Here is a 12,088-nt window from a genome sequence, read left to right as displayed (position 1 = left end):
TATACCGCCCTGGTATGATTTAAAATAATGACCTCGGGCTACGGTCTGGGCTATTATTTATTCTACCAGGGCGGGATAACAACATCCTGTGTTATATTCGATACATTTACCATTATGCCCCGTCGTTATATCGAGATATTCGATGCATTTTCCTTTATATTATGTAGCTAAAATTAAACTTTATATTCGGTACAAATTTCTTTAAATTCTGTACACACTTCTTCACATGATGTGCAACCTTCTTTATATAATGTGCAAACATTTATACGATGAAGATCAAAGCCGGCTTATAATATATGCATAATTTTTTTGGCTGCTTTCGTCTTAGTGACAGCATTTTGTATAGTTGTGTAGGATTTTGAAAATAAGATTATTGCTCTTGTAGTAACCGTTTTTGTGAAGACTTACTAGAAATATGATTTTAACCGCTAAAACTTCATATAGGTGGACTACGTTTTGTTTGTCTCGGGATCTATCCATCCTTCTCAATATATATCACAATGTAGATTACGATTTTACCGATTTTTGTATTTAAACTCATAAAACGTCTGAAATGGTCTATGCATGACACTCTGGTGGGTCCAAATTATTGGATCGCCATCTACATGTAGACAATTAATCCTGTGTCTACATTGGATCACCAATATAAGAAAAACATTTGATTTTGTTTTAATTTTAGATGTGCTACTATTTTGTTAATTCATATTATGAAAATGAAAACAATTAAGAAGCAAACGCTAATTGAATTCTTCGTTTCGGAAAGGTAGTTGGTCTTTAAAGCTTTATATATGTGCCGTAATTTTCATACTCACGAATCAAGAGCTTTTGGGTATTTTATTCACCATCAACCTTTTGAAAAAAAAACATTTACAAGTATGAATAAGAACTGAAAATGATTTTGACAGTACATATGCGGTCACACTATGAAGCCAAGATGTGGTCTGCAATTTTATTTAACATTTTTATAAAGTAATAAGAAATTATAAAGAGATTACTGCAGGTATTCATTTATCTTAACATGCATAAGGCATAAATTCTGACTTGTAAATAATGTTTACAAGGCATCGTAAATGGTTTTCTGACCATTTGAATGGTTAAAAAGTTTAAAATGTGTGGGTTGGGCAATGCATTTAGATGTAAAATATATTTCTAACAAGGGGGGGGGGGGGGGGTAATCAATATTTGAATTTAATGAAATTTTTTTGTCAATTTTTTTGTGCGGAATTCAACAAAGGATGGCACTCCACATTAATTAAATTAAACAAGATGTTTTTATTCACATGTATGTGAGATTACCTTCTTCAAAATCAGTGACAGGTGACCAGACTGGAAAACTCCATTTAACCTTGACACTAGCAAACGTTAACATTGCCGTCTATGCGAAATTCTTTGGTTCTACGGTCTCTATAATATGCTTAGTGTTGGTTTGTCGGAGTCATGAACGGACGGCCTCCCATGTATGTAGTGTGAAGTATTTTTACAACATTACAATGTCTTGGTTTTGTGCATGATAATAAGTAGAAACTACATGTAATGCGTTCGAGGTGCGTTATTTTGGAGTCTGTGGTATATTCGTGTTGTGTCTTCTTGTATAGAGGCAATCGCTCAACAGAAGACCAAAAATGAGGCGGTGTCAAGGGAGACGTTAAGAAGAGGAAAGTTAGTTAGAAAGATGAGAAAAGGTAAGATATTGAATTTACAGTTCTTATGCCTTACCTGCAGGGCAGTAAAATGCAAATTGACAATTAAAGCAATGTCAGCTACTGTATAGACTGTGTACCACCTCTGTAAATATTTTTGATACAGTAGACTATATTATGAACCCGGATGACTTTCAGATCAAATAAAAGTTCGATTGCGTAAACTTATCTTTTTGAGAACATGTCATAAAAGATGATAACACTGATTGAGTTTTCTCACTGATTTCTTCCCGTTTCACACAAATATTATCGATAAAAACTAAATCAGAACGCTGAAAAGTCAAAGTTGACAATGATATATAACAAAGAATGTAAGACAATTCCGCCTTTGCAACCAACAAAGACAGCGATACGTTTGTGAGAATCCGCTACGCGGATTTCAAACAGTTTGCAAACAAAATTTCATTCAATCCCCGATGAAATAAAAATATAGTGACTTCAATGCTTAATTGGAAAAGTAACCATTATAAGAAGTTTGGCTTTACCTATTTTCATTCAAACATTGACGGTCCTTCCCGACCCTCCCTCACATATCATTAATGAATTGCAAAAAACCTTTTTCAATTTCTTATGGGATGGAAAGCCAGATAAAATAAAGAGGAATGTTATTTACAATGATCACATACATGTAGGATTAAGCCTTCCACATGTTTTGACTTTCTGTCATGCTCTTAAGATGTCTTGGATAAAGAAAATTGTTGATCCCTTTAATCATTCAGCATGGAAGACTTTACTTTTAGACAAATTAGTGTGTGTTGGAGGAGATAGAAAATTAAAACTTACAAAAGAGGGTTAATAAAGTTATCAGAAAAATGCAATACTTTTTGGAAAGAGGTTATTATAACTTGGGCCTCCCTACAAGAAAATATATCGCCCACAACCCCAGAAGAAATAATATCTCAGTCTATTTTTCTCAATAATTTCATAAAAAGAGACAATTAGAGTTTCATTTATGAGAGATGGTGCAAATAAGATGGGTTTTTTTATTTCCAACTTACTGGAAAATGGTCGATTTATGTCCATTGAAAATTTTTGTCACAAGTAATAAATATCAATATAAATGTCAATTTTATAGGATATTATGGAGTCATCAATGCCATTTCAAGAAACTGGAAAGGAATACTAAATAATGAATTGGCAATGTAGATATATCTACTATCCAGTATAAATTCATTAATTATCTTAACACTAGCAATAAAGTCACTCAATTTTTCTATAATACTTTCATTAAAAGTATATCACAAAAACCCGTTGATAGTCAAAGAAAATGGGAAGAAGCAATTAATACTGACATTAGTGAAGAGTCCTGAGAATCTTTAAATATCATACTAAGGGAGATAACTGATGATACCAAACTAGTCAACTTTCAGTTCCAGGTTATACATACAATATTATATACCAATTCTAAATTGATTAAATGCAATCTAGCAGAAACTGAGAGATGTACCTTTTGTGCAGATGGAAGAGAAACTATCTTACATCTAGAGAGATGTACCTTTTGTACAGATGGAGGAGAAACTATCTTACATCTAGAGAGATGTACCTTTTGTACAGATGGAGGAGAAACTATCTTACATCTAGAGAGATGTACCTTTTGTACAGATGGAAGAGAAACTATCTTATATCTAGAGAGATGTACCTTTTGTACAGATGGAAGAGAAACTATCTTACATCTAAGGAGTACCTTTTGTACAGATGGAAGAGAAACTATCTTATATCTAGAGAGATGTACCTTTTGTACAGATGGAAGAGAAACTATCTTACATCTAGAGAGATGTACCTTTTGTACAGATGGAGGAGAAACTATCTTACATCTAGAGAGATGTACCTTTTGTACAGATGAGAAGAACTATCTTACATCTAGAGAGATGTACCTTTTGTACAGATGGAGAGAAACTATCTTACATCTAGAGAGATGTGCCTTTTGTACAGATGGAGGAGAAACTATCTTACATCTAGAGAGATGTGCCTTTACAGATGGAGGAGAAACTTTTACATCTAGAGAGATGTACCTTTGTACAGATGGAAGAAACTATCTTACATCTAGAGAGATGTACCTTTTGTACAGATGGAAGAGAAACTATCTTATATCTAGAGAGATGTACCTTTAGTACAGATGGAGGAGAAACTATCTTACATCTAGAGAGATGTACCTTTTGTACAGATGGAGGAGAAACTATCTTACATCTAGAGAGATGTACCTTTTGTACAGATGGAGGAGAAACTATCTTACATCTAGAGAGATGTACCTTTTGTACAGATGGAGGAGAAACTATCTTACATCTACTTGTAATTTATTTAGAACCTTTTGGTCTTTACTTATAGAAAATTTAGAACACAAACATGGTGTGATTTTGGAAAGAGACCCAAGATTCTTTATATTTCGTGTGACAGATATAGAACATCATTATGAAATTTTTTTTTTTATTGTGGCTTATGAAATTTTACATATACATTTGTAAATTAAAAAACACAATCCCGACTATTCCTGATGGCAAAAATATATTGACCATTATAGTAAAATAGAGAACATGGGAATATATACATATTCTCATAAAAAAGCAAGAGAAAATAAAAAATAAGTGGATCTTTATCAAATATTTGTTTATTTAAACAAGAACTTTGTAAATTGGTCAATTTTAAATAACATACTTACAGTTTTAACGCACAAAGATTTGTAAAATGCCCATAACACACTGATTGATACATACAATGTATATAAAATTATACATGTTTACAGTATGACTATATATGTGTGATAATGAAGATATTATGTATTATATTATACAATTATTTAAACTGTATGCAGATGTATGTGACATTTTTTTTTTAAACTTGAATAAAAAAACCTTTCTCACAGGGGCGAAACGCATTGTCCTGAGCACTCAACTCGATGTCAGAAGTTAGGCGATGGCTCTTACTATTGTTTCTTAGACAAAGCTATTAACTTATAATCCAATAATGACAACATTTTCCGATTGGCTTAATTTATGAACATTTCGGAATGTTACCATGACAACTAAAGCTGCAAAATTAGAAAACTTTCTTTACGACTGAATCAGCTATGTACTAAATATTTTAATAAGGATATGGATTAATGTACGTTTTAAACTAGTTTCCAAATCATATTTCCTTCTTATTTATACTAACGCTACTTTTAATTTATTGCATCGAAAAACGATGTAAAATACAGGTAATACTAAAATATTTTTATAGAATTGTCTGTGTTATAAATATTTAAAATATGTTCTCCCTCTACAATAACTAATCTATTAGATTGTGATTGTATATTTTAGTTATAATTTTTATTTTTAAGTATAATTACTTAATATAATAAAAAAAATATATTTGTATATCTTTAAGTTATCTATTCAGCGAGTACTTGAATATCATTAAAACTATTGAATTTAACATAAAAAAAAATGTTATTACAACTACATGTTTAATAACAACTGCAAATTGTTTTGTAAAATATTTTTCTCATAATTTAAATTTTGCTTATCATGTCTTAATTTAATTTAAACATTATTATAAAATAATATTGTAATCATTATTTTGGAGGAAATAAAGACTATTCTAATTATTATTCAATATTATCAGTCGAACGAATGATTATCGGGTGGTAAATTTCAGGCTAAAGACGGTTGTGGTGAAATACTCATATACTGGTTTTTAGAATATCGAATAAGGTTAACGTTGTTGCCATGAAACTGGATTGACTTGAAAAATGAGTAATATAAATATTAATAATGATAATATTATAAACTTTATTTTCTGAGGATATAAAACCTGTTTATTAAAGCTTACCTTCCACAGGGCCCTCTGTTAGTAAACATTGATTAGTAAAAGGACATCAAATAATATCACCAGAAGTACGTGTACATAAAATATTAATCACTGTTATAGCTATTAGACAAGATACATAGTAAGATATAAAACACAGCCATTAATTAATGTATATTTCCATTCTACTTTCAGTTTCCCGTTTGATCTATGTTAAACCAGATGGGCGATATCGCGCTATGAACTCCAATCTGGTCAAGCGTATGAATATTTAACGTTTCCGCCGCGTCACGGATAGTGTATACAATATATACTTACGCCTATACATAACGGTCAAATAATTTAAAAAGTGATTTTAAAGTTGTGTGGTCTATGAAATCTAATAGTATTATTATGTTTACAAAAAAGCATGTATTTAAAAATATCATCGCATAATTTTCATTTGTTCGCTTGTTTCAAACCGTTTTGTGTTGAACTATATTCAGAAGCTGATGATATGGCTGTTCCGTTTATTAAACTTGGTGACGTCAACACTAGCGCAAGCGGGAAAATTCAAATGATATACATGTATAGTGTTGGATTTTAATAATCGTAATGGAAATATAAGTAATAAACTGTTACCAGATTGGACATACAGTTGATATGAAGCCCATCCGTCCGAAAGATAAATATTCATGGCGCCCTAACGGGCGCCATTCTATTTATCTTCCTTCCGGATGGGCTTCATATCAACTGTATGTCCAATCTGGTAACAGTTTATTGCTTAAATAGATGATGTACTAGATGTAGTTGTTAACATGTAACAGCAATTCATTCTTTCAATTACATTACATAGTTGTTGATCTCAACACAGCAATTCATATCAAAGATGATTACATATTATAAATGGATGATCAGCACACTTACAATGAAATTATCACAAAAGCAACGATACACAAAAAAGTATATATTCTTTGTTCTACTACCATACGCGCTGTATCACATAAACGATGCAGCTGTTGATTAACATACGTGGTCTGTACCCATTCTGATTGGGTAACACGGTGAACTTTGACCGAACTACTCATTTCTCAGTGCAACGACGTCATTTGTCAACGTCATTAATAATCAAGTGACGTCAAGCTACAATATATGTTGTGATCGCCACCTGACGTCAAAACTGCTGTTGGAAAGCGTACAATATGCGTCGAGTTCGTTGCGTGTGTCAAAACGTGACGTTTATATGTGAAGTATGTTAATCTGCGTAACTCGTTTTGACGGAAAAGGATTTTAATACTGTTGAGTTTGGCAGAGTAAATTAGTCTGAAACGGACTTGAACTTCATTACAGTGGCTTGATGATTATATGGTAGGAAGTAAACGGCACGGCTCTGTCGTGCGCATGTTTTTATAGTCCGACAAAGAGTGTTATATTTTAAGTACATGTAACCTTGAAAAAATAACTTTAATAATACGTTATATGAGAAATATTTCATTATAAAGTTGTTACCAATTCGAAGACTTTTATATGAATGGATTCTTTATTTAAAATATGACTTTTGAATATAAAATAGCGCCTTTTTGCTTATGAAATATCACTACATCTTATTTGCATGTCTTGGCAAACACATGTTACCTCATGCTCGTCGTATTTCTATCGGCTAAAACGGATATAATTGTGGAAGAAACAAGTCACACGACTCGTGGTTATTGGATACGAAATTTATTCCACACTCGTTAGGTTTTTTTTAAGTTTTGTATGAAAGGCCGTTCATGTTAGAACGAGATAAACATACTTTTAAACTCACTTTTAACGCGTTAAACTTAGTTTTAACGCGTTAAAAGTTTATAACATTTAACGCGTTAAACTTACTGTTAACGCGTTAAATGTTAACGAGTTAAATGTTAACGAGTTTAAAGTAACTTTTAACGCGTTTAAAGTAACTTTTAACGCGTTAAAAGTGAGTTTAACGCGTTAAATGCGATAAAATTTTAACGCGTTCAATGTTAACGCGTTAAACATTTTTTTGAAGTTTAACGCGTTAAACATTTTTTTAAGTTTAACGCGTTAAATGTTGCAATTATATTTTTAACGCATTAAAGTTGAAAAACTAAGCTAACCAATCAAAGACGTCGTTTCATGAGTTCGCCAGATCACAGGGGACCAACTCAATGAAAATGGATGTTGTCATACATTTTTTTGTATTTGGAGGATGGACTGATGAGTATATATGACAGTCATGTTATTTTTTTTTCCAAAAAACAATGAATTTATGACTAGTGAAATCCATTGTCAACGATGGGCAAATAATAAACATGTACAACAATATTAAGTATTTAGTATATTGCGAAGATTGACACCACACACTTCCTAAAACTGATTCTAAAATTGCATTCATTACGGTACTTTACATATAAGATATTAATCATCGTGCAATATAGGCTTTTTTAACTTGTATTTCATCTGATATGACGCCCTCTCACTATAGATGTAACATTACAGAATATATTTCAACCTGACACGTTTAAGTTTAAATGATAATGAAGGTCTAGATCGACGTATGGCCATGTGTGTATTTATCTATGGAATGTCATGTAAATTATTTTAAATGTACGTTTAGCATAAAATACAGTTGAGGCTTTCCAATACTGTAATATTCATTATCTGAATTGTATAAATTTATTTACATCAAATTTGTCATGAGACAAAAACTGTGATGTTTTATAGTGTTTTCCTCCCAACGTTTTGCTTGGTTTGTTTTTTCGTTTTGTTTTCGTACAGCATTTCAAAGTCGACCATTAAGATCTTTTGAAGGCACGGACTTTCTCAAAATGAAAACATTGATTTTGAAAAATATTGCCGTTATAATCGTCGAAGTGATGTATTTATATAGATAATGACTATTATGAATATTTAACCAATATCTCTTTCAAAACAACAGAGTCCCGATAACACATAAAATATATGTTAAAACAAACAATATACTAAAACGAATTTGTCATAGACAAATAATTAAGATTTGGTACGCAAACCTTTCCTTGAACCAATTTGAGCTACAATAATGTTTCTAGTTCTTAGTTTATTGATACTTGTAAAAAAAAAACGTTTCACGGCATTCCGAAATAATTTAAGTTTTTTTCAACATCATCAATCTCTATCTCATTTCCATATTTTATTCCTGTTTTTGAAGAATTCGGTTTTAAGAGAGAAAGAATTATGAGCCCAATAAATCGTACGGAGACGAAAAGCGAAACCAAAAATCTCTAAACCACAATATTCTAACCACCGAAACTGAGAACATATTGCCCAAATTGATAAAATGACTTTAGTGTAGCCAATTTCTTCTCTCCTCAAAGAAGTAGTTTTTTCGGGTGAACGTAGAAAATAGTGCCAGAATGACGCATCGTCGGGAACCCATGGACCATCGATATAGTTGACACCACACACCAGAGTACTTCTAAAATACTATGATTTTTACTTTTATGATTCTAAAATTGCATTCATTACGGTACTTTACATATAAGATATTAATCATCGTGCAATATAGGCTTTTTTAACTTGTATTTCATCTGATATGACGCCCTCTCACTATAGATGTAACATTACAGAATATATTTCAACCTGACACGTTTAAGTTTAAATGATAATGAAGGTCTAGATCGACGTATGGCCATGTGTGTATTTATCTATGGAATGTCATGTAAATAATTTTAAATGTACGTTTAGCATAAAATACAGTTGAGGCTTTCCAATACTGTAATATTCATTATCTGAATTGTATAAATTTATTTACATTAAATTTGTCATGAGACGAAAACTGTGAAGTTTTATAGTGTTTTCCTCCCAACGTTTTGCTTGGTTTGTTTTCGTTTTGTTTTCGTACAGCATTTCAAAGTCGACCATTAAGATCTTTTGAAGGCACGGACTTTCTCAAAATGAAAACATTGATTTTGAAAAATATTGCCGTTATAATCGTCGAAGTGATGTATTTATATAGATAATGACTATTATGAATATTTAACCAATATCTCTTTCAAAACAACAGAGTCCCGATAACACATAAAATATATGTTAAAACAAACAATATACTAAAACGAATTTGTCATAGACAAATAATTAAGATTTGGTACGCAAACCTTTCCTTGAACCAATTTGAGCTACAATAATGTTTCTAGTTCTTAGTTTATTGATACTTGTAAAAAACCGTTTCACGGCATTCCGAAATAATTTAAGTTTTTTTCAACATCATCAATCTCTATCTCATTTCCATATTTTATTCCTGTTTTTGAAGAATTCAATTTTGGTTTTATCAGTAGAGAAAGAATTATGAGCCCAATAAATCGTACGGAGACGAAAAGCGAAACCAAAAATCTCTAAACCACAATATTCTAACCACCGAAACTGAGAACATATTGCCCAAATTGATAAAATGACTTTAGTGTAGCCAATTTCTTCTCTCCTCAAAGAAGTAGTTTTTTCGGGTGAACGTAGAAAATAGTGCCAGAATGACGCATCGTCGGGAACCCATGGACCATCGATATAGTTGTAGTGTTCACCACAGGGATCTGATCGAAAATTAGTTACAGATTATATTATCATGGATCTACCAGAGTACTAGTACTATGTAGAGTATATACTATGATTTTTACTGTTTTTTTATCTAGACCTCTAAAACGTCTAAAATGGTCTTAGGGCACTCAACTCTGGTAGGTCCATGTATATAATCTGTAACTAATTCTTAGATCCCTGTGCTGTTCACAAGCGGCTGTGGGTTTTCGACCATATGAGAAAGGCGAAAAGCACAGTTGCCTATGTGCCAACATAACGACGTTTCTGATTAGTTGTCAATTTTAACGCGTTAAATGTTAACGCGTTAATAACATTTAATGCGTTAAATGTTAACGCGTTAACTTATCTCGTTTCTGATATAAACGGCCTTTCATACTTTTGTAACTTTCGGAAAATAACTCACTCGTGTGGAATAAATTCCATATCCAACAACCACTCGTTGTGTAACCTCTATATAACCCATGATAGCTTTCAGTAGAAGACTAACAGTCTAATTTACAGAAATGTCAATATAGCAAAACATCCAAAAAACAAAAGTCATGAAGATCACATTTTAAAACATCCTGCAAAAACCTATCACTGCGATGAAAATGAAAAACAGAATTTCAACGGAAGAATTTTAGCGGAGGTTAAGGGTTATTTCCTGTGTTGACCGTGAAACTATGGTTCATAACAACATCAACGGAAGTCAGTACTTGAACACTCATAATAAGCGAGACCAGAAGTACTTAGGTGTCATAAACGTGACTATATGAATGAAAGTTATTAATTATCGATTAAATGTAATTAAAGAAATTCTGATGAATAAACACTTTTAAAATTCTCAATACTACTATATATATTAATAAATCTAGAATTTGTTTTCATAATCTATAAATAGAAGTAATCAATTTTTAGTATTATTGACCTGATGTGATCTGACTAAATTCTGATGTAATTAGAAAATTAAAGCACAAATAAATCATACAATAATAATGATGATTATAAGATGCTTTTTATCACGGCTTTGGATATGATAATGCACACACCTTTTGTACATAGAATATCCCATGGACCAATTTCCATTAAGTACGTATTCCCAGAACTGGAAATTTACATCAACCCACATTGTCGTTATTGTAGACAAAAAGTAATTAAGAACCACCTACAATGTCTACATTATCTAATAAAAAGCATGAAAAAACTTTTATATATGTTATTAACAATAGTTTCTGGTCAAATTAGAGAAGAATTAGACTAGGTTATTAAAAAAACCACAAGTCTGAATATAAGTTTGACCATATGAGAAGCGATCAACAGATGGGCAATAATACACATCGAGGTATGTCTTTAATGCTACTTGACTACATATGACCTAAATATATAAAAAAAAAACTTGCATGTATCTAATTTACATATTTTGTGTGAATATTTTGAGTTATAAAAATGCATCTTTCGGTTTGATTACTACTACAAATGATAGATGCCAAAACAATTTGTTACTCGAGGTAAAGCTGAAATGTCCATTGAAAATTATTTAAATGGATTTGATGAGCGATATTTCTCATTAGGCTTTCCATTCATTTTTAGATATTTAAATGCATTTAACTACATAAGAATAACAGAATAGAAATTCAAACGAAACAATGTTTTCATTTAAGCATCAGGGTATGAAATAAATTTTGTTTGCAAATTGTATAAATCCGCGTAGTTTGCAAACAAAATTAATTTCATGCCTCGATAAAATTTTAAAATAGTGACATCAATGCTTATGATTTTTTTTTCAGACTAAGTTTACTGAATAAGATACGTTTAAACATACGATATCGTTGATTGTCAAATGGATTATTTTTTTCTAATCAATACGCAACGTCGATGTCTCTTTGACGTCATGATAACGTCAGATTTTTGCGCTATTATCTGATTTTGTTTCTTCATGGAAGTATGAAGAAAATGAATCTGCTAATCAGAAAATCTGATTTAGTATGAAATCAAATGAACAATTATCATAATGAAATAACATACTGGTCCCTTTGATTCATATTTTCCCCCATTTTTAACTCATGCTACATTATCAT

The sequence above is a fragment of the Argopecten irradians genome, chromosome 11 (genome assembly GCF_041381155.1).
Source record: "Argopecten irradians isolate NY chromosome 11, Ai_NY, whole genome shotgun sequence".
NCBI lineage: Eukaryota > Metazoa > Mollusca > Bivalvia > Pectinida > Pectinidae > Argopecten > Argopecten irradians.
This window is presented reverse-complemented; position numbering follows the sequence as displayed.